Source organism: Dreissena polymorpha, chromosome 6 (genome assembly GCF_020536995.1).
Source record: "Dreissena polymorpha isolate Duluth1 chromosome 6, UMN_Dpol_1.0, whole genome shotgun sequence".
NCBI lineage: Eukaryota > Metazoa > Mollusca > Bivalvia > Myida > Dreissenidae > Dreissena > Dreissena polymorpha.
In genome coordinates this window covers 46,720,113-46,746,957 of record NC_068360.1, presented here as the reverse complement: position 1 = coordinate 46,746,957, position 26,845 = coordinate 46,720,113, and the positions used below count along the sequence as shown (strand labels likewise).

The window sequence follows — 26,845 nt, the reverse complement described above, 5'->3', positions numbered from 1 at the left end:
CTTGCTGAAGCATTTAATTTTGTATCACTAATACAACTAAATTTTTAACAATTATTTATGAAATACTGTGCCTATATAGGTCATGATTTACATCCATGATTTCATTAATTCATTTTGTATTGATTTATCATACTACTACTACTACATACAGTGGTATACATGATACATAATGCAAATATTGATTCACACATAGATACTCGTAAAGTCATATACTATTTTATATAATACATTTGAAAACTATGTATAAGGATATTCATTAAATGTATGTTGTTTTACTCAATATTATTACTTTGATGTAATACACAAATGAATGAAATGGCATATCCGTCTGGATGTCTCGTCACTATATCTACTACTGCCACTGTAGCTAATACTAATTATTTTACTACGGCAACCACTAATGCTACACTTCTTTTATTTATGCTGATGATGCTGCTGCTTCTACTACTACTAGGGCCACTACTACTTCTACCCATAATTGTGTTTCACATTTTCAAACGCCATTGGATTCTGTTTAGATCAGACATAACTTTAACTTCAACTTCAACTTGAACTTAATAGTGTCAACAATCGTACTCGATTATTACTGACAGGGACACTGTCGAGAATGTGTCCTGGGAAGGACAAGTACTTGATGTCTATGGATGTCTATGGAGAAGATAATGAGAACGTTCCCCGAATTCCCGATCGCTAGGTGGACACTTCATCCACTACACCATCGCGACTTTAGATGCGGAGATCGCTAGTGCATCACTCAACATAATTAATTATCGGTTTTCATCACATACAATCCTGTGTCCGGATTTAAGTTATGTCCAATTTAAATACTTAGCTTGTAGAGCATTATGCTAGTTAGGTATGTAGTACGAACACTCAAAGAACAATAATTTAAGAACGGAATACCACATGATGTTTTCAATTGAAAAATCGTGTGTGATCACGAGCACACATACCAAAAGAAATGGAAATAAATCGGCAACTATTCAGTTCAAACTTAACTCGCCTAAAATTAAACTCCCATGGGTTACAGTAAAGGTTTACCTTGTGAATATGTATTATTATGTAAGCGCTAGTAAAATCAAATGATTTTGTTACAAGTAGGTCGAGTTTAAGACAATCATTGTATTGAATGTTCTGCAATTATCTGTCAAACATTTGGAAAATCTAATTTGCAAAATTAGTATGTTATGCTTTTTATTCTGTATACGATTATTAAAAATGTGGACTGGAAAAACAAAATATAACCTTTTTTGTCATACACGTACGTTATTAATCATATAAAGTTGATTTTCCGACTTCTACCATGATGCCAAGGTAGAACATTTACTAAAATGGTTAAACACTTGACATAACTCGCCCCGACAATATGAATAAAGTCTCTACACAATACGCAATAGTTTCTGATCAATGATGGAATAGATAATTCATAGTTGTTTGAATTTGTCAAGGAATATAGTCGGCGGTGTATACATAATTAATTTACCAGAAATATTCACACGTAACAGAACTAAATCATTGCATTAGATCCATTATTTATTAGTTTTGCAAACAGTCATCTGCCGCCGAGCCGTATTTATATAATCAATTAATAAGCTCGATCAAATTTTACAATATTTGCAGACACACAGTGCAAGCATAACACTTATCTTTTTGGCCATTTGTTCTTCTACGCAGACGTTTTAATAAGTTTTCAATCCTTAAGTACGCATTTAAATGGTAAATTTGACAGTTGGTAGGACTTGTTTTATAGAGTTACTATGTATTGTGATATATAGCATTTCTTTGAAAAGTTAGAAACTACGTAAAGCAACAATCAATATACTTTGCTGTTGCTGATTCTTGCACATTTTACAAATAGTGTAAGGCGATACCGGCCGTATATATCTCACAATAAAACATTATGATGTGTATAATCAAGATATTAGTTAAATCACAAAGCAATAACTAATCGGACATTATTTTTAGTTTTTAGACTGCAGATTAAAGATACTCAAACAGCAATTGCATCATTACTTTTCTTTACATATATTTATATTTGATGTTAAATTTAAGAAAGCATTATCAAACCCATTTGTAAATATAGAGTTTGATATGTTCCCGTTGATAACACTGGTCGATATTATCGCTTGGACATCACATGACTTTGTTTAAAGGCCTGCTTCTCGACAATGTGATACTTTTTAGGGAGCACAATAATGTATTGCTAACATATCAATGATTTTCACATTCAATGCATATTTTAAGTCGGAATATTATACTCAATGTAACCATCATACCATATAGTAAAAGGCTTTAGAGCAATGAAAGTTCAACGAAAGCTTACTTCAAAATACTATTTTTTTAAGGAAATTGTCATGGTTGTGCGAGAATGAGTGGAAATGCAAAACACACTTTTAACTTCAACTAAGAGTTGCGTGATTGTAACGAGTGTTGAAATATTAATTCTTAATGTTCATTTAAAGTGGAGTTTGAACACGCAATGAGTAATGCTGTATTGGTGTACGACACCTTATCGCAACAACTTCGTATGAAATATGATTACTTGCGTTTGAAACACGTCATATGATGAATAAAATATGTAATATCCCACTGGATACAATCAGCATTATTAAACAGCAATATCTGACACTTCAATCTAGTTGCATGAACATTTATTCGAATAGTAAGGCTTTAACTACGCTTGAAGAGTCTACGAGGTTGCAAACAGTTTGATTATCGCAACTACATGTAACTCCGTGCAAACACACACTTAAACTAACTAAATTCTGTGCGCCAACCAAGTTCATTAATTGTCACAGTTTTGCCATTGTATAATAAACTCACCAACAAATATAGCACGTAGAATTTGTCTGTTCATGTTAACCATGTATGCTTTTTTTATCAAAATGGCCATTTAGCATAAATTATAATTTTTATGAGTTTGTTTTCAATACTTACTGGTTTATTCAGATCCCTTGATGAAATACATAGTTTGCAGGATTTGACTTGTAAACATATTAAAGTAAAAATAAACCTGTTTTAAGAGGTTTTCTGAAGGAATATTTGTTCATTACATTATTATTCATTATAGTTAACATTTGTATCAAACAAAAGGTGGCTACTTTTTAACAAAGAAGAAATGCTTAACAAATGCATACATATCTGAAATATTAGTTCATTTACTATGATTTATCGCGGTATTGAATTCCACATAAAGTTAATATACGAGACAACAGTCTGAAAAATTGACTTTCCAGCAATCGGTCGATTTAACATCACTTGTAAAGTATGACATGAATTATAAGATATTAAAGCTAGCTTTCATTTTGATCAGATATGCAACCAACTCAGCCCAGCTATCAATACATTAAATATAAAATAAGCTAGCATTCGCGTGCTTCCAAAACAAGTCAATACTGCTTCAAATAAGAAACATGGACGAAACTCTGCAAGCTGTTTGGACGCTGTTTGCTCTGGCAAATCTGTTTCATAGAAATGCTACATACAAGTGCTCGTTTTATGATTCGCCTCTGAAAGGCAACCAACACAGGGCAATGCTTCCGAATACGGCCACCGTGGTGTACAATTTAATAACAAAGCTATTTTCGTATGATATACTTTCCATTTTATATCATTTTTTGGTATGCGTACATAACACATGTTCGGTCCGATGATCTCATAATACAATACGGCTTTTAATATATGTATAGTTTGCATTTACATTCAAGGGATAAAATTCGAAGATTATCAACTTGCGCTACTGCTTCCTCTCGATACTTTTTAATATGTATTAGAGTGTTTTTTTTTTTATTGTTTTGTGAAATTAAATCTAGTCGAACAAAGAGAAGTTCATATTGTATAAACTTTTTAAATATATGATTGACACATACAATGCTAATACAGTATTATAGTTGGTCGACAATATTATTAGTAGTACCAAATTGTGCACTTGATTAACCTATAAATGTTCAATTATATTATTGAGAGTTGTTCTTAGAATCTTTAATTAATTGTATATCAACATATAAGACATCTCGCAAAGATGATGTAAAAGTGCATTATACACGCTACGTTGAATGTTATATATATAGTTTGTACAAAAACATGTTTGTAAATTTAATACCAACACATTTACAAGAAGGTCATTAGGCCCTTAAGCGCTCACCTGAGTGTCCGGACATCACTACGTGAAGAATCAACCAGGTGGTCTAGTGTTTGATACCATTTGACCCCGATCCAGATATGGCTATCGTATTGTGTAGATAAACTTTGCGACCAATACTTAGTCATAAATTTAGCCTGAGAAAAGAATCAAGTGTGTATAAATTCTTGAGCAAGTGACCAAGTTTTTGGCCTAGATATTGTTAAGATAAGACTCTTCCCTAGTGTTATCAAGGTTGAGTCGTAAATGGTGCCCCTTGAGTGGTAACAAGTTTTGTGTAATACGTTACACGGTGACCTTGTTTTTTTATGCACGTGACAAAGAATCAAATACAGCCAGAGTATCGCCCAAATGAACATTCTGACCAAGTTTCATCCAGATCAAAAAATAAATGTGGCACCTGGCGGTCTTAAGATTCTGCCTGGTGACCAAGATTGGAACTTTGCCTTAATATTGTAAAGATAAACATTTTTACAAAGTTGAATCAAAATTATAAAAAAATGTCGCATCAAATGTGTTAATGAGCTAAAGGTCGACTATGCTTATAGGATACCACACACCACACGACGCCGTAAACCTGACATGGATAATTCATTTACCAAAAATTAAGACAGCATACAGCAATTTCGTTGTAAGAGTACTTTGCTTAATAATAATTTAAGGAACGCGATGGTGCTTTTTATTCTATTATGTACTATGCTGCACAAAAAACTGTTTAATATACAATGATAGTTTGGAACTGATTTAGCTTTACTACAATTAAACATGTATCATTTACTTCAAGACATAGAAGAAGTAAGGTTGTTTTGTTTTGGTACAACCTTACATAAATATAATGCAATATTTTTCTGATGATTTTGATATTCGATGTGATAACATGTTCATGAGCATTGCATCCTTTCCTCTCTAGAGTAAAATTATAACTGCTTCCAAAACAGTCACAGTCAATAAGAGTATCTTCGCATTGTTTCACAATGATTTCTTGCTCAGGAGTTTGCTTAATATTTCAAGTAGGGGATTTAGTTGCAAAAGTAGGCAGGTGGTCTTAAAGATCTCCCATGGGGGAGGGGGGAGGCGAGGGACAGCGTCCCTCATGTCCTGGTGACCATGAGTCCGTAGGCTCCCGGTCGAAAATGAATATAAGGTATTCTGATGAAACACATATCAAAACAAATTGCATTTAAAGCACTTAACACGTGATTATAATACCACATTGCGAGTTGCATTTTTTAGGTGATTTCTGATGTAAAGCTTGTATGAAGTATAATGGACCACGTGAAGAATCAAAGCGCTGAAGGCACTGAAATTGTTCGGTAATCTTAGACGCAAATCAGTTTTCAAAATTATGTTATAGCTTTTTATATCGCAAGTTTAAAATGAACACAACCAATTCAAATTTATAAAGATTGTGTCATACAGCACAGGTCGAGATGTGTTTGCACTGTTTATCCTCATATTTATGTTATAGAGATAACTAAGAAAAAATAACAACAATATGTCTTTTTTTCGAAATTGGTTTCTGCAGTGGCAGCCATCTTTAGAATGTTGGTTTCCTTGCTAAAGAATAACAAGCCTAGAATCATGTACATGTTGTGTTATGTGTATCTAACACTTAATCTATTTTCTTTAAATTATTGAGCAACAATTTTGCCCATATGCTACACTTGTAATGCATCATGTTTGTTGTGAGCCGCATTTGAATCATTTCCTACACCCTATTGATCCACAGTCGCCAATTTGTATTCCATGTTTAATTGGATTGAGTTGTTCAAGCTTTGGAAAAGCTAGATGTCCTGCTTGTTAGCCCAAATGTTACCAACATTTGAAATTGAGTTTACTGGAGATTAAATCTACTGGCCCCAGACTAACAGGCAACGAATAAATCTGTACGTTATTCACGATGTAAGATCTGACAGTGTATTAAACTCATTCAATTTGCAAGTCTGAAAACATTAAAGGGACATTTTTACGTTTTGGTAAATTGGCAAAATTAAACGATTTAATAATTTGGAGAGTTCTGTTGTTGTCGTAATATTTTTCATACTGCGATGGTTGCTTATACATATAAAGTATAAAATACATCTCTCATTGTATGAGCATGGAGGGTCGAGTGATTTAAACGATAGACTTTTATTCCAGGGGTCAGTGGTTCGAGCTTAGATGAGAGTTACGTTTTTAGTTTCTTTAATTGTATTTCTTTTTTTTAAGCTTTTTAGATCCAGTGTTTGCATTGATCAATAATAAGCATTTAATTACAAACTGTGAAAAGGTCCCTTTTAAATGTTTACTGAAAAATGTCACAAGGTAAACATTAAGAACTCATTGGTTGTTAATTTGATTCAAAAGCGATTGTATTCATTGGCCTTGTCAGCGAGTTTACTTTGAAGTTATTATCACTTTTATATATCTTTTTCAAATCATTAATAATAAAGATAATTTAAGCTTCATTTTGGGAAAACAGGACTTAATGCATATTCATTTATTTTCGTCCCAGTACCAGAGACTCAAACGAAACACACCATAAAATCAGAAAGTTTCGTCGTTGATAAGCTAATGCGCATTACACAGGCTAATTAGTGTGCACAGGCTTATCTCATTTGACATGCTTTAAGCCTCGCTTTCCCTGAAAGCAGCCAATATATAAAGATTTAAATGATAAACTTGCCAATGTCGTCGCACAAGCTGTTAAACACTAGACTGGCCAATGTCGTGGCACAAGCTGTTTAACACTGTTGATTACATACACGCTATCTGCAGTGTACCAGCGGTGAAGTATATACAGGCAGTGGTTATCGTTCCTAGCGTAGTTAGGAGCACACTGACTTGCAACACTCTCTCTACATAAGTTGCCCGCAAGCGCGAACAACTAAAGATGAGACATCGAGGTGTTCAAAACACCAACTTGTTTATTGATTAACGATAACGATGTATTAGATGTCTAATGGTTAACGCAATGTTCGCAATCCTTAACTTGTTAAATGGATGATAATCTTACCACTGACGTTCCGCTATATCGCGTGCCATGGATTCCACGGATCGCGACATAAACGGATCGCGATATAACTTGTCAATTAATCCATGCATATACTTTAGTAAAGTATGTCAATCTCAAAACATGTTTGTCTACCTTATCGATTATGTGCTATATCCATTTTGATATAAAAGTCATGCAGGTAGATTAACAAATCAATACAAGTCATGTATCTGAAAAAAAAAGTATATATATATATATTTACAAACCAATATATATATATATATTTTTTTTTGCCTTGAGTTTTAATTTTGCTGTGAGAATCTTTTCAATAGATGCGTATAGTGTCTGCATTTTATGAGATTATACACGAGCAACAACTGTTCACCCAGAGCGCTATTATATAGTTTTTCTGTTTCGATAACTTCGTTGCTTTATGTTTAGCTCCGAAAGTACGGTTTTTTATCTTGTTTTAAGATTACTTAAAACGAAAACTTAGTTCGTGTGTCCACTGAAGAAATAAACCGCTGTTATTTAAGCTGCATGCTTCGTTGATTCAGAAAACGAGATTTCGTAAAATTCATAACCATTTTGAAACTTAAAACGTAGGTAGTTTTTTTATAGATTGTTAGATAGTTGAATGCGGTGAAATTGTGTGTATAAATAAAGGGGCATGCTGCACATATTGACAGCTCCTAGGCGTTTGGAACATCGGATACAGTTTCGTCTTGAAATATGCGTGCATCACTAACTTTTCTAATTTTAAGTTTCATTTGGAATTTGAAACTAAGCTTTGGAAACGTAAGTATTTTTTTTTCATTTCTAGATTGTATTTTTATAAATAATGTTTTAATGTTTATTGTAAAATAAAAAATAATACATAATTATTAATTGATGATAAAGTATTTGCGTCTGATTGCATGTTTGAGATTGTATTTTTTATAAATAATGTTTTAATTTGTATTGTAAAAAAAATTGTAATACATAATTATTTATTGATTATATAGTATTTGCGCGTGATTGCATGTTTGTATTCTGCGTCACAATCCCGTAAAAAAGTTGTTTTTGCTCTACATGTCCGTTAAAGCTTTTGTGAGTCGTAAAACATTCGATGATTTAAAAAAATGTCATGTAAAATGAAATGATTTGATAGTTAATAAGCCCTAGTGCTATTGCTTTCAATACGAATGGGAACGAATTCGTAATGCTTTTCTTTTTACTTAGATGCATTTGAGTTCATGCTGCAGGACCTTTATTTGGAAAGTTTTGCTTATTGGTTAATTTAGCAAACAATGCTTAGCGTTATTGCGTACTTAAATAAGAACTGATTCAAACCCGTCAAGTTAACTAATTAATGTATGTATACAGAAGCAAACCTGTTAAAAAAACGCTTGTAAAATTCCTTATCTTATGGAAACCAAATCTGAAAGCAGGAATCGATTCAAAATTAAATTGTTCTACAATTACAACTCATTCCTTTTGTATTAATCCATTTTAAACGTATATCCAAGATCAATTTTGTGTTTACTTTGTAACGACATTCCTACAAAAAATAGTTCCACGTGGGCGTGACTTACGAATTAAACATAGCAGATAAGCATGATTATTGCAAATGTAGGCGTGGACATATTTATGTGACCGGTAAGGAACATGATTATTGTAGAAATGGGTGGGGTTAATGAGTGTAATCGGTCAGGGGAATAATATTTTCGTCAAAAATTGGGATAGCGTACCAAATGTTATTGCGCACTCGTGGCATAATGAAAAAGTTATTTTTCTATTTTCTATTTAATGAAAAAGTTATTTTTCTATTTTTCTATATACCGACACTCTTATGTCATATAATACGCTATATATCAAATTATACTAAATGCTAAGCTCAAAAAGTTACAGTAAAAAAAGTCTTGTCTGTACTTATTTTTTTGGTTTAAATTTCACACGCGCAAAACTATCAAAATAATGGCCATTTCTTTGTCAACCTTTAAGAGCAAAGTGGCGGGGTTCATCAAATGGGGATTTTAAAGACGAAAATGATATTATATTTTTGTTATAAGATTAATTACATATTGATATTGTCTTAATAATGAAACATTTTTAATAATGTTCCACGGATGCTAAAGTATATAACCCTCCAAATTATTTACATGAAAATAGAAGGTTCCAAAAACAATGAAGCCTTATACTTTATCACTTTTGTTTTCAAAATTTGGTCATTTTTAGACCCCCTTAAGTCTTAAAAAATATTGTGGGAGGCTGAAATATTATCGTTGCACGTTTTGTTCACGGAAGACTCAAGCATTTGATTTTCGTTATCAGTTATTTAAGTTTATTAATTTATAACATGTCACTTCATTAGTTACATATGTCTATAATGTATGAAATGTTACATTTAATGAAAAAATAAGCAATGACTTGTACTGCAAAAAAAATCCTGTTTAGGTAATTACATGAATAGTTATTAACTGTTCTCATACGTTTAGATTTGTCATTTATCTTTAAATACCAAGACAAACGCAAGAACGTAAAAGACAATCTGTATTTAAAGCAATAAAATTTGTTGCATTTTGCCATTTATATAGGGCATTTAATAGATGCAGGAAGATTTTTTAAAATTTAAATACAAATATAGCGATATTATGCGCAGCTAACAGTATATGCTATGTTTATAGGTGTCTTTCGCAGCCGTTGTTTATTTTTGGTGTTTTCACTTCATATGCACTTTTATTTGTAAATGCAGCATACACATACTAAAAACAATATCCCAGAAAGAGAAAAATAATGCATTTGAATATCAACCGTACTTTCGTTTTGACAACTGACGACAGAAATGATTCGATGTTCGATGTGAATCTAAATTTAATTTTAGTGCAGATTCGTTCATACGACACAAAAAAACAATTTTGTTTTACGGATCATTTCGGCTTAGAGGACTGGACAGTCATGAAAAATATCGAATATTATATATATTTTTATTAACAACTGGTAGCAAGTTGAGTTGTAGATACTTGGTCAGTTACCACATTTTTACTAACTCTTTTGACCTGTTAATTCTTTTCAGCTCAATTCAACATTGAAACATGCGCATACTATCACTTTAAGCCAGTCTATGTTAAAATAATATGATTTTACTAAATCGCGATCACCTTTAAATTTATCTTAAGCTAATAAACATTATTATTTTACTAAATCGCGATTACCTTTAAATTAGAGAAAGCAAAAAAACTCAAAATTTACTTACTTGTGTTTGCAGAAACAAATTCTACGCTACCATGTGGTACCAACAAAATTCCTATCACTATAAAGCATGTGCCTAAACGCTGCTCCTCCATGATAATTGTTTGGTTACATTAACGTTTCCGACTCCTTTCGTCACCCTAACGCTCCCGAATTAAACAAGTTATGAAATTGACGTACTTGATAAACCTGTCCTGGAAAAGGCAAATACTCATTTTTTCATGCGAATAATGATTGCTTGGAAACTTAAGCACGTTTCCTACCAATGCATTGCATATACTATTTGAACAGACACAAAGAGCCTTTTACAACTTCGATTTTATTTAATATCACGTGTGTCGTATAATTGTGAAATCTGGAACTTTATTAATGATAAAAAGTCATGCGACACATGTTCCCCCGAGACCTTCGGGAAAATGTAATGTGAAATATGTATGCAAGTATTGCCCCCCCCCCCCCCCTCGTGACCGACGGGACGTGAAATTAAAGAATAATGCAAGAAAGGGCCGCTGTAATCTAACTAAAATGTGTACCAATACTCTTGTTTCGGGATGGCATCGATTCAAAATCAAAATATTCAAACTTTTTTCTGGCTGTAGTGAAGTACACAGTACCCAGCTGACGAGAGAGGAGAGACATCAAAAGAGGACCATCCGCAAAATCGGGCGTTGAACACAGTACAGTCTTGGCAAAGTCTGACAAAGCACACCTCTTCATTATGATTTTTTTAAATATATCAATCCCATTGCTTCAAATGTAAAACATGATATCAAATCCAAATAACGCAAGTGGGTGATCCTTATTACATACATGTAGAAGCATACACAGTGATGTCACGATGTTTGTTTAATAGCAACGACTTTGACGTTAAACTACAATGTAGTGTTTGTCGATTTTTATTGAAGCGTTACTCTCAACGTTTAACTTACTTTATTGTTGGGTAAGTTTGATAGGATAGTGTACTTTGCCAAGCAGATTATTTTAGATAGCGCAATGCGGGATACGTATTTAGCTATTATTGACTAGCAACAATAATCGTCTTGAGTAATGTATGATCGTATAAAGACTAAAATAGCTTGATCTTGCAAACTGCTTTAATGTCTAGTATATGATATTTTGCGGAAAAATAAACAGTAACTTGAGAAGCGAAGCAAGCAATGTTGTAAGTTATTTCTGTATCACACGGCCTTGTTTGCGCTGCATTAATAAATGAGCCAATGCTACTTCCGAGGTGGCGCTAAGAACCGGATGTTTTGAAAAATCAAGAATAATTCTACAGAGGAAGTTTTATATGTTTTTGTTCAACATATTTCGCATTTAATATAATTTCGAATTCAAAGAACAGTTTTAAGCTGAGTTTATTATTTATGTAAACTACGTGTAGGCCAACAAACAATAATTTAACATCAGAAAACACTTTTTTTCATTAAGACAACGTCCCTCTTTCTCGTTCGCGCACACAACAGTTATTGGTACAAATCTGCAACTAGACATTTCAAAGTAAAACTCGCCAAAATATATAACTACCATCTGTATAATTATGCATTATTTTCTAAATACACCCTTACGAACAATGTTTTATCAATAGTCGATCGCGTTTAAGCACTCATATGCTATGCGATTTGTTGTTAGTATGTGAAAACATTTGGCACACGAAGTATTGCAATTAAATGTTTTAATTCTTTACAAGATTGCACAAAATGTAAACACGGAAAAAGAAATTCAGATAATGATTTTCATAAAATTGAGTTGTTTTTTCATATTGAGTATCTTCTTTCATGATGCTGTGGCTGATGTAAAACATTTTTTCAAATGGTTAGATACTCGACATAACTGGACATAGCTACGTAAAGATTGCCCTCAATAAAATACACAACGCAATAATTTCTGGAGAATGGTCGATAAAGACGTAATAAGCCATCGATAGTGCTTTGTTTAGTTGGGGACAGTAGTCGACAAAATATGCATAATTGATTACCTTAGAATTTTTTAAACGTTATTAACAATCCTATGACGGCATACCACGTAATAAGTATTCGTTTTGAACTACCGGGAGCTTCATTTATATTATCAACTAATGAGCTCAATTGAATTTCGCATAATATTGAGGCACACACTGCCAGAACGTCATTTATCTAGTCGCTATTAAATACTCCTGAAACAGACGTTTTAATTAGCGTACAATCATTCAGGACGCTTTTTACCTGTTACTTTAACAGTCCATTTGGTTTGACAATAATTGTTTAACACTCATATTCACGAGGCGTTATGTTTTACCTAGACTTTATAAAGGTTCTTAGGTGTATGTACTAAAATCAAAAGCATTCATTAGTTACACAATGAGGATCCGCCGATGCTATGTGAATTCAACTAGTGTATAATGTAGGATAAGCATCGTATTGAATTATATTGAACATTGAAAATTGAGACAATGCGTACAGACAATACGTACAGCAACGATCAATATATTTGCCCTTTGTGGATATTTGCATATTTTACATGAAGTGTACTGTAATAGATTGAACGGAAAATAAATGCTATGGATGTGAACGGTGTGTTTTGCAAATAACGTTGAGTTATGCAAATAACACCTAATAGTTTCAATTCATTTTGTGATAAAGCTGAGTGCTGTAATGGCAGTTCCATATTATTCATGTTCATTACAATTTGAGAACAAAACGGAAACTACTGTATTGACATGCACGCGGATCGACCTCAAATGAAATATGTATGTCTGCGTTAAAATAGGACCGCTCACATTATATGATTCATGAAATATGATCTGTACTCACGGACTTTAAACAACTATTCAACAGTAAATTCTTGCACTTCCTGTAACCCAACGAATGTTAGTTCAAATCGTTATACTTGCGCTATATAGAGAAACTAATTGGTTGCTTTCACTTTATTTGTTCTTACAACATTAAGCGCCGTGCAAAAACACACATTAACTTTATAACGGTGAAGCTTGAAGTCTGCAAAACCCGTAAAAAGCACAAGTTCCGGTTCCGGTTTTGTAAATTATAAGCTACGCTCCGTAAAAAAATTATCCCGTTAAAAGTGCAAGTCTTATTTTCTTATTTCTTATTTTCTTTTACATTGATTTAGGTAATTAATTGGGGCAAAATATAAAAAGACGGATTTTTAAATGGGCTATTCGAATCTTCAATATTGGGCAAACAAACTCCTGTATAGAACTGAACATTCGGCGGCGAATAATTTTCGGGCATAATTCTTTTAAGACGTACCGATGGAATTGTATATTGGGCCATCGGTGTTTATTTTAAGAATTATGAAGGTTTTGTCCAACTGCAGTTTTTGCCACACTAAAGTATCTCTGTAAATTGAGTTGTTGTTTTATAGTAGTAATTTAATGTGTGCACTGTTTATGTTTGCTATGTTCTTGTTAAAAGTTGGATTTTATGCCATGAAATATGCAAGTCAAGCTTCTATAGTGCTTTATATTTTCAATGTTTGGAGGAAGTCCAACTGTCTTTGTGAGTCAAAGTTTATTTTGTCTAGTTTCATTTAACAGCGCGGAGACCCTAATGTCCCCCTACAAGGCCGATCCTTCAACCTCTGAACTAATAAAACAAGATATATTACATCCACCCGCTTGCCGCCGACAACAACTGGTTTTCTTGGTTAAAGTTGCAGAATTACAGAGTTGGCGTAGCTAACTATATGCTGCTAGTATTGTTCTGACTTAGGATGGGGTAATTATAAGATAATATATCCAATTATTGTTTTGATGGCAAAGCATAAGATTTTGGTATGTGGATAGAGCATTAGGGTGGGGTATGTGGCGGGAGAATGACGTAAGGGTATGTGGATGGTCCATGAGGGTAGGCTAAGTGTCTAGGCTAAGTGTCTTGAGCATGAGGGTTGGATGTGTGGGTGCAGCATGATTCAAGGGTATGTGGATGGAGCATTTTTGTAGGGTATATGTATTGAGCATGAGGGTGAGATTGTGTGGGTGTAGAATGATGTAAGGGTATGTTGATGGTGTATGATGTATGAGTATATGGATGGAGCATGAAAGTAAAGTATGTTGATGTAGAATGAAGCTGTGGTTAGTGTCTTTATCATGATGGTAGGATGTGTGGGTGGAGCATGATGTACGGGTATATGAATGGAACACGAGGGTATGGTAAGTGTCTTGAGCATGAGGGTGGAATATGTGGATTGAACATGATGTAAGGTTATGTGGATGGAGCATTAGGGTGGGTATGTGTATGGGGCATGCTGTCATTGTATGTGGATGGGCCATGTGGGTGTGGTACATGTCTTGAGCATGAGGGTGGATTGTGTGGATTGAGCATGAGCAAGTGTATGTGGATGGAGCATTGGTGGTCAGGTTATTGTCTTGCAGTAGGATTGGGTATTTGTCTTGATCATGATGGTGGGATGTGTGGGTTAAAGTATGAGAATGAACCATGATGTAAGGGTATGCGGATGGAGCAGGAGTATAGGGTATGCGAATAGAGCATGATGTAAGGGTATGTTGATGGAGTTCGTTTGTGGGGTATGTGGATGGAGCATGAGGATGGTGTATGTGGGTCGAGCATTAGGGTTGGGTATGTTTGTGGAGCAAAAGGGAGTGGTATGTAGATGGAGAATGAGGGTTGAATGGGGGTGGAGTATATGGATGACGCATGATATAAGGGTATGTGGATGGAGCATGAGGATGGGGTATGTGTATGGAGTATGAGGGTGGGATGTGTGGATGGAGCATGATGTAAGCGTATTATGGATGGAGCATTAGGATGGGGTGAGTGTCCTGAGCATGCCTGTGGGATTGGTGGTAGGAGCATATTGTAAGGATATATGGATGGAGCATGATGGTGGGGTATGTGTATTGAGCATGAGGGGGATGTGTTGGTGGAGCATGATGTGCGGGTATGTGGCTGGAAATGATGGTTGGGTAAGTGTATTAAGCATGATGGTGGGATTGGTGGGTTGAGCATCATGTAAGTGTACGTGGCTGGATAAATCAGGGTGGGGTTTATGGATGGCTCATGATGTAAGGGTATGTAGATGGATTTTGATTTAAGGAGATGCGGATGGTGCAAGAGAGTAGGTTATGTGTCTTAAGCATGAGGGCGGGATGTGTTGATGTTAGAGCATGATGTAAGGGTATGTGGATGGAGCATGAAGGTGGGGTATATGTCTTGAGCATTAGGGTGGATTGTGTGGGTGGAGCATGATATGAGAGTATGTGGATGGAGCATGATGTAAGGGTACGTGGAAGAAGCATGAAGGTGGATCTGTTGATTAAGAATTATGTAAGGGTATGTGGATCGTGCATGATGTAAGGGTATGTGGATGGTGTATGAGGATGGGGTATGTGGATAGTGCATGATGTAAGGGTATGTGGGTTGAGCATGATGTAAGGGTATGCTGATGGAGCATGAGGTTAGGGTAAGTGTATTGAGCATGAGATTGGGATATGTGGGTGGAGCATGATAAAAGGGTATGTAAATGGAACATGAGGGTGGGGTAAGTGTCTTGAGCATGGGGGTGGAATATGTGGATGGAGCATGCGAATTGGGTAGTGTCTTCAGCATAGGGGCGGGTTGTGTTGGTGGCAATGATGTAAGCATAAGTGGATGGGGCATTTGGATGGTTTTTGTGGATGGAGCATGATATAAGTGTATGTGGGTGGAGTATGATGTAAGGATATGTGGATGGAGCATGTAGTTGTTATTTGTGGATGGACATGAGGGTGGCTAATGTCGTAAGATCATGATGGTAAAGTTTGTTGGTCAAGCATGAGTGTGAGTTAATGTGGGTTTAGCATGTGGGTATGTCTCACCTTTAATCACCGTAAAAACGTACATTTAACCTTAACATTCTCGTGGCATATGTGCAGTGAAAAGCATTGTATAAGATGCTAAACTTATATCAGGATAAGAATGTTCACTATCACATTCTGTTCATTTATTGATAAATGTACATTTGCAACTTGGGTGTTTTGATCGAACTGCGCATGCGCACTCGCATATTTTACAGGTCTTGTAGATTTTGAGCTACAACGGAATGAACTTTCCAATACGACAAAATCGAGCATGTATGCGCAAAAACACCAAACAATTGACACCTGTTTTCCACTGCATATTTTCGATTGAACTCGCCTACATTTGAACACTATATTATGTGTCAGACGGTTGACAATAAATGCATATGCGTAATGACAATTATATATGACATGTATATTACATATTCTTGCATAAACTAAGCTGTTAATGCTACATTATTGCAAGCTCAAATAATGGCATACATAGTTTGTAGCATGTGATTTGTTTGAATATTATAGAAAAAAAAACACCATGAAAAGTATTGAACGAATAAATCGATTAAATTATAATCAACAGTACTCTAATAAAATGTTCTACACATGTGTATAATTTAAAATAAGGCTATTTCAGATACAACAAGAACAATCATTTAATTTTTTTTTTATAAATCTCAGTTTATTTTGTTATGTGCTGTCGTGTTTTTAAGGTAGAACTTAACATTAACAAAAATGGAATTCCACATAACAATATAAATACGTATCTTGCCCAATGCGCAATATGTTCAATGGACTCGTTGTTACTGCTGACACAGTTATTTCAAAGCGCTTATTTTCCTGAGGACACCAGTCGATGATGTTTGCATGATTTATTTACTTTTAAAATGATATAAAAAAAAAACTCAGTGAAGATATTCAATACATGATATCTTTGTGTTGAAAACAAAAATAATTGTCACGGAGCTGCTTTTTGTTGATACAGTGAATTCCTATATTCAACTAACAGTGAAGTTTTAATTTCTTAGTGTCATCAGATATTCAATACCAGCGTACAATTTATATTTGTGATATTATGTACGTTCTCATGCAGAAATTTGAAGGATAATGGACACTTCTACATCTTAAATGGGACAGGCAACGAAACACATTATTTCAAAGTTTCAAACCGACACTTAGCATTTCATATGACATAAATATGCAGCAAAACGGTCGGTAAAATCGAGGGTACAAGAATCGGTCGATATCACGGTACTTGAAATCGAACGCTTGCGTCGTAGGATAAATTTGTGTACCCTTTTCTTTTCAGGGGTACATCTAAAAACTAGAAGAGACATACGCATGAAACTTTAAAAAGATAGGTAAATCCTAAAAGGAACATAATCAGTGCAAAATTACTATAACTCTTGCTGAAATATTTTTAGAGGTATTGTCTTTTGCGTTGCTTATGTTTACAATTCATCAGGTATCAGCCTGCTCTCGTTGAGTGAATGTGTAGGGCATAAAACATTAACTCTTCTTACAAATGTTTAATGCTGAATTCGTTTTCCAGTTTTCAATTTAAAGTTACCACATAGTATTACTATAACAGGTATCCTTTTGATTCCTTATAGTTGGGTAGATCTCATTTAAGAGATTTGCAGTACACAGGGGTCATAACACTTGCTGCAATATTTTTTACCTTTAACTGACTTGCGCACATTTTGAAAAATATGCTATTGGTAGACATACATTTCAAGAAGAAATGTGATATAATTTTCGAAAGCTAATATTATAGTGTTTTGATGTGCCTGTGACTGTTTATAAATATATTTGTTTATGTTCAATTACTTTCTTAATTACTTAAATTGTGTACACCATTATTTGTTTACCCATTTATAATAATACGGATATGGAAACAAGGGGAACGTGTCTATGTCGTGGTGTATTTCAAAAATGAAAAATTCAAGCGTGTACATGTTACTAGAATTATTGTATGAATATTAAGCTAAACGTACTGTTACATCATTATTATTTGTGGGTCATTAATTTTCATTAATTCTGTGGTATGACCGATCCATGAATATTACATAAACACATCGTCAAATGACCGAAGCGATTTTTTTCCAAAAAGAAGAAATCCACGAAAAATAACGAGTTTACAATGTTACAAATGTACAATGTAGCGTGCTGTTTATCACGGATATAACGTTTCTGTTTCTTAAATGTGCATCTTCTTCTATTATTATGTGAAGTGCATACATGATGTTATTACTAAAACACAGTTGAAACATAATTTAGTTATAGATGCGACTAGAAGGCCATAAGTTGTTTCTCAATGAATTGAGTGCTTTTAAAGGCCGCTAAATACTGCAATATCACTTATATTCGTAGAAATGACATTTCGTGGTTGAACAAAACGTACATCAGTTTATTTCTGATTTTAGAATCAAAGAGGAATTTGTGTTGGTAATTTCGGATGAAAAATCCCCGAAATCAACAAAACGTAATGCTCCAAGAATAAATAACGAGTTTACAGTCATATGTACGATATGTGTCACGTTATTAGGCTGGTACGGTCTCATTTTTAGCTATTGTAACAATGTTTTTAAACTTATTTAAAACTTGCGATAGAGAGAACGCTGACCTGGATATGAAGTGTTTATAATCCATGATAACTTGTTATGGGGAATATCAAAAAAGGATAGAGACGAAAAAGATACGTACGTTTCGATAAATAAAGTTTCTGTGAGATAAATGCTGATATGAAGCTGATTTTGTGCCATCAGACTTTGACAATATTGTGTTCAGTGAATATGTGATTATCGTTGTAAGTAGTTATGATCAACCGGTAGTTCCAACTATGGCAGAACCGTAAAACGCCCATAAACACTCAAACTCAACGAATTTTTTGTTCCATATTTCAAAAACATAACGATTATATAAAAATATATGTCTCATATAGCATTAGCGAAAATGTCAGTTCTAGATATGGTGTGGTAACATAGATTTAACAAGATACAAAATGTTGTTGTTTTTTTGTTGTTTTTTGTGTGTGATATAATATATTCAACACGTGTTCATGTACCATGTTAGTGTGTGTGTGTGTGTGTCGTGTGAATAAATATCGTTGCGGGAAATTAAAAGGCAATGCCACACACAATTAAAAAACGAGCATTTTATCTTATTAAATCTATGTTACCATGTCACATCTAGTGGTCAACATTTGGATATAACTATAAGGAGCACTGATTTTTATGTGTTAATATTTGATGAAATATTTTGCAAAATAGTCGTTGTTTTGAGTATTTATGTTAATTTAAATAGCGAGCTTCTCGCATACAGGCAGAAGCTAGACACTCCAATTTATAGTGTAGAGAAAGGGTGGCTTACTCTTGAACAAGAACAAGAGACGGTCAATAAAATAAAAGCTGAATTTAGAATTCAATTTGTATTGATATTGGTAGAGAGCAGATACCGGCAGTTTTGGGGAGCAAATGACACAGGTCGAGGACAATACTGACAGTATATACTTTGTCCTGATTATGGTAAATTGTAAGATTAGTGAGCTTGAGAAACAGAGCAAAAATGTGCAGGAAGAAATTGTATATTTGACATATCAGTCTATGCGGCACAATAAAGTTGGACAATTAACACCTGTCCTTGCCTTAGCCGAAACATTGTAATACGAAACATCGTTTCATGGTTTAATTACAAGAGAAATTATGAGGAAAATGTAGGACGACACGGACGGCATGGGGTTTCCTGTCTTTTAACAATTTTTCCCGGATGTGATGAGACGGCGAAAAGGAAAGTGACAAGGCGGCTGGATAAACGGGCGTATCTGGTCTACGATACGCTCTGCATTGACGAAACCCCGGAGCATAGAAACACGGGGGCGGAAACGTTTCATTTCGCGGAATATTTAAGGGCTAACTGATTGTAAAAAAGTAATTTCTATTTTTTATTGTATTTTGCATTTTGAGCACTCGTGATATTGATGGTGTTGTTGTTTTTTAACTATCGAACAAACAGTCCTAACGATGGTAATTCAATTTACGTAAATTTTTGCCTTTTACATTTTATTAACATTACATGTAAAGTTCAAAAAGCTCGTTGAAAAAAGTGTTTGTATTGTTCAATATAAAAAATAAGAATAAGCGAATGGTATTGAAATTGCAAAACAATATTAATAACAATAATCTGGCTATAAAATTGACCATACATTAGTTCATATCCAATGATGTTTTATAGCAGTGCATCATATATAAGAGGGCATGAGTCGCCAGTATACACAACATTTAATCCACATAAATTGATACAAGGGGTGATTATCCCTTTGCATAAAATGGGTAATGTTAATGGTGTAAATATCTATAGAGGGTTTACTATAGTAAGTTGATTTTCAAAATTGTTTACCACGATTCATAATTGACATTTTTGCAATGAAAACACTTTTATTTCGTATGCTTAGTTCGGATTTAGGAAATGATATTCAACTGCTAATGCTATTTTACTGCAGGTAGTGCAGACAGGCAGTGGTTATCGTTGCCAGCGTAGCTTACAGCAGACTGACTTGCAGTTATCGTTCCTAGCGTAGCTAAAGCAGACTGCCTTGCAAAACTGCCTCTCTACATTATTAATGCTTACAACTAATAAAACGGTTCAATTAAAGGAAGCGTCGTTTTTATGCAAAGGCTATATATAAAATTAAATTTCCTTTAAAGCAAAAACAACAGCTTTCCGACAACTTAAACATTACCGCCTTTTCCCGGTTTCATATCATCCGTTTATAGATTGTCCAGTGTGTATAAATAACTCCCCGTTGATAACAATTCAGCATGGGTTGGGACAATCTCGCAAGCATTTTGGTTACCTAATACAAGGAGACAGTTGTCATAAAATGTATATGCTCAGACATGTGCAAGGTGGTAGCGAATTGTTCTTTGGCGATATAACGGATTTTGAAGAACAATATCATGAGGCATTGATTTATTTGTATAGGATCACTCGTCGGTCAGATGACTTTTGTAAGGAATTGTGTCGAACATATCTATGACAAAATTCTGTATATGCATTCTTATCAGTTCAATTGTTATCATTTTTTCAGAATGTTGTTTTTTTCAGTAGAAATTAAAACCTGTTTTCTTACCAGCACTCTTCAGACCAGTGTTTAGTAAATAGAAAGTTTAGCAGTTTTAACCCAATTGCGACGTACTATTCCGTCGGGGGCTGGGGTTTAGAAGCGAATCAAAAAACGTTATAGTGAGCAAATCAATTCTTTTTCAGACAGAGTTACGATGTGTAAAATACATCTGAATGAAAATCAAAACAACCTGACGAGTATTTTATTTAGGAGAAACGGAAGGAGATTGCGACCAGTAAAAACAGACCTATTGTATACGATACTGTGCACCTAAATAGAAACAACCATTTTTACCGTAAAACGATCGATACAGAATTAACTTATTTCATTCATGATCATGTTGTTATAATTTTAATTGGATAATAATTTGTTACGCAATTACAAAGTTGAGTTGGAAGGATTTAAATGTTTTCATTTTATGGAACGTTTAAACATAGAAATGCTCAATGAAACAGAGGAAGTAATGTTTTGTTAACACGGGACAGCTATACGAATTAAATCGCCGTTAAACAAACTGTGTATAATTCTATCATTTCGTTGAACATTGATGAATGTGTCTTCGTCTTTAATCAGCACACGAACCCGGTGGCAATTTTATAACTGGGCTGATTGGTCGACTAAATATGACCTTACTCATGCGTCGAGTCTCGTCTATAAGGTTGATATGATATCCATATGTTCGATTCATTTGGCTTACTATGAATTTGGGACATAAAAGCCCTTAGGTAAATATGTAATAAAACATAATGAAAACAATTATTCAGTATACTTATTTCCTTTTAATGCTTTACATATTCTAAAAACTGTGTGATTTCGTGTCGGCAATGCTGAAATTCGGATAAATCGGTAACACTTTAGACTAAAACAATTTACAGCAAAGCGGACAAAGAAAGCACGTAAAAAAGAGTACTGTAATTAGAGACTTGTTACAACCTGAAGTGTAATAACGACCTGAATTGTAATAAACTTTATTACATTATTACAATTGCGTGACAACCTGAATTGTAATAACGCCCGAAAGTGTAATAAACTTTTTTCTTGCTTTAAAATTGCATCTGATCACATTTCCAAACACAGATTATTGCAAAATATAATGCATACATGGATATAATATATATATTAATAGGGTAATACGAATTATGAATAACAAAAAGGTGTTCTCATACAAACTCAATTGTAATAAAGTTATTACATTATTACAATCGCGTGTCGACCTGAATTGTAATAACGCCCGAAAGTGTAATAAACTTATTTCTTGGTTTAAAATTGCATCTTATCGCATTTTTAAGCACATATGTTTGCAAAATATAGTGTATATATTTATATAAAAATGTATCTTAATTAGGTAATACGACCTATGAATGACAAAAAATGTGTTCTCATACAAAAACAATTGTAATAACGTTATTACATTATTACAACTGCATGTCGACCTGAATTGTAATAACGCCCGAAAGTGTAATAAACTTATCTTTGGGTTTAAAATCGCATCTTATCGCATTTTCAAACACAGAATATAGCAAAATATAATGCATATATGTATATAAAATATTTATTAATAGGGCAAAACGACCTATGAATGACAAAAAATGGTGTTCTCATACAACCTCAATTGTAATAAAGTTATTACATTATTACAATCGCGTGTCGCCCTGAATTGTAATAACGCCCGAAAGTGTAATAAACTTATTTCTTGGTTTAAAGTGATATAAGATGCATTTTTCACTGTTGAATTGAGCTGAAAAGAATTACTGGTCAAAAGAGTTATTTAAAATGTTTTAACTCACCCGATACGACTCGAGTTGTTCTGTTCAACAGGCCTTAGGTTAACGGAATTACGTTGTACGGACTAGCAATGGTATTACCATCATACCATTTGGAATGGGGTAAGAGGCTAACGCCATAACATTTCGATAGATAACCTTGCTGAAAGTTCTATAACTAAACAGAAGGAAAACGGAATAGGCTACGGTATCGCGACCTTCTCGATTATTTATTAAAATAATAATGCAAGAAAATGCATATTAAGGTCTTGAACTCAATAAAGAATTTAAATATAGGTTATAAATATTTATTTTATTTAAGGAATTCGGAACATTTTGAGATTGAATATAATAAATACTGAATTGAATCTTGTTGCCGCGTAGTTTATTTGTCATTCATGACAAATGTACGATAGATTAATAATTTTGAAAACACTAGGGATTCGTTTGTTTTCATTTATTCATTTATCTATTTATCTACTTATTCATTTATTCATCCATTCATCCGTCCGTCCGTTTGTTCGCTCGTTCGTTCGTGCGTTCGTTTGTGAGTTCGTGCGTTTGTTCATTGATTTGTTTGTTCGCTCTTCGGTTTGTTCTTTTCGTTCGCTCGTTCGTTCTTTCGCTCATTCGTTCTTTTGTTAGTTTGTTCGTTCGTTCGTTTGTTCGTTCGTTTGTGTGTTCGTTCGTTCATTCATTTATTTATTTATTTATTCAGTCCGTCCGTCCTTTCGTTTTTTCGTTCGTTCGTGCGTTTTTGTGCGTTCGTGCATTTGTTCATTGGTTCGTTCGTTCGTTCGCACGTTCTTTCTTTCTTTCTTTCTTTCTTTCATTCATTAATTCATTTATTCATTTATTCATTTATTCATTTATTCATTTATTCATTTATTCATTTATTCATTTACTCATTTATTGATTTATTCATTGATTTTTTTATTCATTTTTTGCATTTATTAATTTATTCATTTATTCACTAACCCATTTACTCATTCATTCATTCACTCATTCATTTTTATTTATTTAATGATTTATGTTTTTAATTATTTATTATTTGTTTGTTCGTTCGCCCGTCCGTCCGTCCGTTTTTTGTCCTTTGGTTTGTTCGTTGGTTCATTCGTTGGTTGGTTCGTTACTTCGTTCGTTCGTTCGTTATTTAATAATTTTCTTTGATTCTAAGGCCTTTAGACTATCATCATCATCATCATGATAATCGTCCTCATGATCTTCATCATCATCATCATCATCATCATCATCATCATCATCATCATCATCATCATCATGTTCATCATCATAACAATCATCATCATTATAATCATGATCATGATGATGATGATGATAATCATCATCATCATAATCATTATCATCATCTTCATCATCATCATCATCACCATCATCATCTTCATCATCAGCAGCATCATCATCATTATGATCATAATCATCATCATCATCATCATCATCATCATCATCATCATCATCATCATCATCATCATCATCATCTTCATCATCATCATCATCATCATCATCATTTTTATTTTTTATTTTAATTTCTTATTTTATGTTTGATATATTTTTTATGATTATTTGTACTTTATATTATATAATATGCATATTATGTTAATGCTGCCACGTTAAAACAATGATTAAATAAATGATGGATGAAGGTTAAAAAATGATCGTTTCGTAGCAGCAGGAGGGGGGTCTTGGGTACTTTATGACATCTCGTGTTAACAGGGTTTTTTATGTGGGTGTGTCATGCTACAATTTCCTGTTAATCGGACCCGAAATATGATTAGGCCGCTTTTAATAGTGGTGATAACCGTTATTTCTATTGTTACGCAATACGAAAATTCGAAAACAAATGTCACGGCTTATTTTTCTGACCCTTTCTATGTTGCAATTTATATAAAAAAGTATATAAATTAACTCAGGTGTGGCTGTCTTTATTTTTAAGATATGAAATTACATTAATTGTTAAAATAGTTGTTAACATACCTTAACTACGATAATGGAAGCGATAAACATTTTGTTGTAGAGACGCAGTTGTCTTTCCACACATTTTAATCATACATTTATGACTTCTTGCGTTTTCTTAATGAAAAATATAACCACAATACTTTACGACAGAAAATTTAAGTCAGACTAAGTTATGAGGGGAACCGGCCGACCTCTGATCTGTGTGTGATAACCTGACGCTCAAAAGGATAAGAAAGGGATCACCGCAGCGGGTTGCTAATACACAGTGCAGACCACAGGTGGTTAGCGTGTGGCTATGATATTAATTAGTGAAAACATCATTTTGAATGATAAATAATCATATTATAACGAAAAATTAACTTTTCTGAAAAAAAAAATTTCACTATCAAATATATATATAACAAGGTATGCAACTCAAAATCACCCCAAAACGGGGTGCATCGCTTTGAACAGCCATATCTTCATCAATTGTGCAGCGATTTTCACGATCTCGGTCTTATTCAACGCAGAAATGAATTTCCTTTCTGGAAATGTATATGTCTTGCAATATTTTTACAAATGCTGGGTCAACTTTTAAGAAATAACACGATACACAACACGCATGACCCAGTTGACAGTGATCATGTATTCTTTATGAATGAAATCTCCAGTTGTAAAGACACACCTCCGCATTGGACCAATGAAATCACTCGTATGTTTAAAATGTCAGTTAGTTGAAATGTATGTAAACAAAGGTTTCAAACGGCGCTGGACAGTTAGTCTTGATGCAGAATGTAACGACAAGAACGGTAATAATGTTTTTTCATACGTTTTATTGAATTATGGTATCGAACTACATGAACTTTGTAGGGAAGTTGGCCTTTACTCCGTGAAGATTTCAGTCTTAAAGACAGCATGATCACTGTCAACTGGGTCATGCGTGTTGTGTATCGTGTTATTTCTTAAAAGTTGACCCAGCATTTGTTAAAATATTGCAAGACATATACATTTCCAGAAAGGAAATTCATTTCTGCGTTGAATAAGACCGAGATCGTGAAAATCGCTGCAAAATTTATGAAGATATGGCTGTTCAAAGCGATGCACCCCGTTTTGGGCTGATTTTGAGTTGCATACCTTGTTATATATATATTTGATAGTGAAATATTTTTTTTTCAGAAAAGTTAATTTTTCGTTATAATATGATTATTTATCATTCAAAATGATGTTTTCACTAATTAATATCATAGCCACACGCTAACCACCTGTGGTGCAGACTTCCGCTGTTTTATTGGGGGTATTGTTTATACAGCATATGCAAAATAGCATGGATTCCAATTTTGAAATAAACATCTGAAAATAGCGCCGTTGACTTTTAAATTGAAGAGTATAGACGACATCAAAGTCGAAGAATTGATTTTCTGAAAGAATCAAAGAACACCGCGAGTTTAATGAGGACGACAAATACAATTAAATAAATAATAAAAAATTAATTCGCATAGCATGGAGGCAGTTTATGTCTTACTTAAAGGTGAACAGATAAGTTCAGACTAAAAACCGTATACAGGAATATAATATAATTGCGTCTCTGTCCCATTAGATATTTCGCTAGCGAATATTTATTTCACATGCAGTATGTGCTGTAAATTAAAAACCGAATTTGCGCATAAATTACTTAGTTCTTTCATAACGTGCCTTGAAATATGTTCTCGTCTTTGACAGTTTAAACTTGTATTTAACTGTGAAAAGCACCAATATTACTTCACAAATGATATTTCCCTGAAGACTTCTACATAACAACAAGTTTTGAATGTACACACATGAACATAGACATACATTATGGCAAATAATTGTATCAATTTAATACTTT

At 33.8% G+C, this 26,845-nt stretch overlaps 1 protein-coding gene across 1 annotated transcript in view; it reads right to left on the bottom strand.

The window, feature by feature from the left end:
• LOC127835425 (uncharacterized) overlaps positions 1–26,845 on the bottom strand; it is a 61,696-nt gene that overhangs the window by 6,498 nt on the left and 28,353 nt on the right. The gene's annotated exons all lie outside the window — the stretch shown is intronic.